This window comes from Corylus avellana, chromosome ca7 (genome assembly GCF_901000735.1).
Source record: "Corylus avellana chromosome ca7, CavTom2PMs-1.0".
In the NCBI taxonomy this organism is placed as follows: Eukaryota; Viridiplantae; Streptophyta; class Magnoliopsida; order Fagales; family Betulaceae; genus Corylus; species Corylus avellana.
The window spans coordinates 9931996-9934638 of record NC_081547.1 but is presented as its reverse complement, the minus strand read 5'-3'; positions in this window follow the sequence as shown (position 1 = coordinate 9934638).

Sequence of the window (2643 nt, the reverse complement as noted above, 5' to 3'; positions counted from 1 at the left end):
TATATATATATATATATATATATATATATAAATAAAAAAATAAACAAAACAAAACTAGCTCTTTTCGTTCACTTAGTTGTTAGAAATATTATATACTTATGAATACGAGAACACCTAGTTTATCCTTTTATATATATATATATATATATATATATAGGATTTGGTGCTAGGAAATTGGAAACGGATTAACAAAGTACTGATATGCTTTTTTTTCAATAGATATCTCACTAAAAATATTAAATATTCCTATTAATTTTTTATATTATAATTCATGTATTCTTCTTAGCATTTTTTTTTTTTTAATACTTTTCATTTTAAATCTTATATACTTATACGAACTGAAAAACACTTAACAAGTTTAAATATCACAATTTATGTGAAATTAACGGATATTTAAAACTAAGCAAACAATCACAAAAATATGAATAATTACACACAAGGATTTTGATGACGAAGAGTAAACCTTTTAGAAAACACTCTAAAAGTAAAATCTTTTAGGGGCAGCCAAACTCAGGAAATCACTATCAAAACATTATCTAGAGATTACAGATACTAGGAACACTTACAACTGTTTGCAAGACCTTGGTTCTATAAGATTGAGAAGCCTCCAACTCATCTCCTTGCTCACAATCTTCTTCAACGTAATTCTCCTTTATCGGATTCTTCCGATAGACTTCTCAATGAAGCTCAATGAAACTAACAATAATCCTCAAAGAGGAATAATCAAGCTTACACAGATTTATTCTCTAAGCACAGCCTCTCACGAAACTTGTGGTAGAATTTCGTACCACTCTCTCTATAAAGATGTATATATACCCTTAACAAAATCTTAGACCTAGCACACTTAAAATCACGTTTTTGGGCGTAAAACTTACGGAGTATCCGGACAGGTTAATGGGCTGTCTGGAAAGGGCCTTGCGGAGCAGAAACTGAGTTTCTGGAACTGCTATCCGGATAGGGGGAAGGCATGTCCGAACAAGGCCTGTTGAGAGTGAAAATCGCATTTTGGAACTTCTGTCAGACCTTGATCAACAACTCCAATCGATGAACATTTGTGGTCCGATTGAGCTGAAACTTTGCAGTTATGTTCATGACACGTGAATCTTCATTGTGAACGGTAGAGATATGATTATGAGAATTATATTAATGTTTGAACCCGTGGACAGTAGCATTTGCATTTTGGAACCGAATTAAGCCAACAAAAATACTAACACGAACAAAGAATTAAACATGTTTTAATGTATACCAATTAAACTAAAATAAAGGCTTTTATGTTTTACGTGATTTTTTTGTTTTGTTGATGTGATTTAGTCGATTTTCAACCATTTTTGAAAGTGTTTTTATGCTTTTGAACGTAAAACAAGGCAAACATTTATTTGATTAATAAGCATAAGTCGAACATAAATACTTTTGAAACACCAAATAAATATTAAGCATTGCACCTTATGTGAGGATTGATTTGATTGCGTGAAAGGTTTAGTGAAAGATTTTGTTTTATTTTGAATTCATAAAAAAATAATTTGTTTAGTTTGCTTTGTATTTTTTTTAGAATGTTTAGAATTATATGAATTTTAATTTTCATTGAAATATAATAGGTATAAGGCCAATAATATTAAAAACTAATGCTTTGATGTTCAAAATCCACATGTAATTTTCTTCTTGCTATTATTTTCAATTTAAACTACTCACACGATAACAAATATTTTAACATTTTTTAATTTAGATGGAATAAATTAAAATTTAGAGTCTTATTTTTTAATTCGTTTGAATGGTTTTATTTTTTATTTTTTATGGGATATCTAGTTAGGACTATGTTAACAACTAGCATTTCCATATATATATATATAGGGAATTGAAAGAGAGAGAGTGAGAGAATATTAATTAATACTAAAAACCAAAATTTTATTTTATAATTATCCTACAATGAAAAGGTGATAATTATCATTTTTTTTAAAAAAATAAATTACATATTATATGGATACTTATAATCATAGATAGAAATATTATATATTGTATATCAATTAATTATTGTTAATTACTTAATTTTTTTTTGACAAATACTTAATAATTAATATACATCGACTATTGTTAATTAGTTACTTAATAAATAATAAGTAATGATATTTTTATTAAATTATTATATATACATATTTATTAATTAATATGTATATATAATAAATGTATACGAGTCGCGCTAATGTTCGCGAATGTTAAACGAATGAGACGAAATTTATACAGGTATGTATTGTTTAATAATTAAATTTAGTTTTGTGTCCATAAGCGGATAATTTAATAATCGAGTCGAGCATGAGCTAGCCGAGCCTGAGCGAGCTCACGGGTAGTTTTGTTCGTTTACATCCTTTCTATTTTTCAAATTATCATTAAAATGCATTTAGGAATTAATTAATTAATTAATTGCATATAGTGATGTGTCACTATTGGCACGTCACAACTTTAGTGACGTGTCAAAGTAACACGTCACAATTTATTTTAATTCATTTATTTTTTTTAATTTTTTCATTTTCCGAAATATTTTTTAATTGTTTTTGAATTGGTGATGTGTCAGAAATTGACAGTCACCAATTGGTGACATGTGAAAAGGAAAATGTACTGTAGACACGTCACTAATTCCGTTTTTTTTTT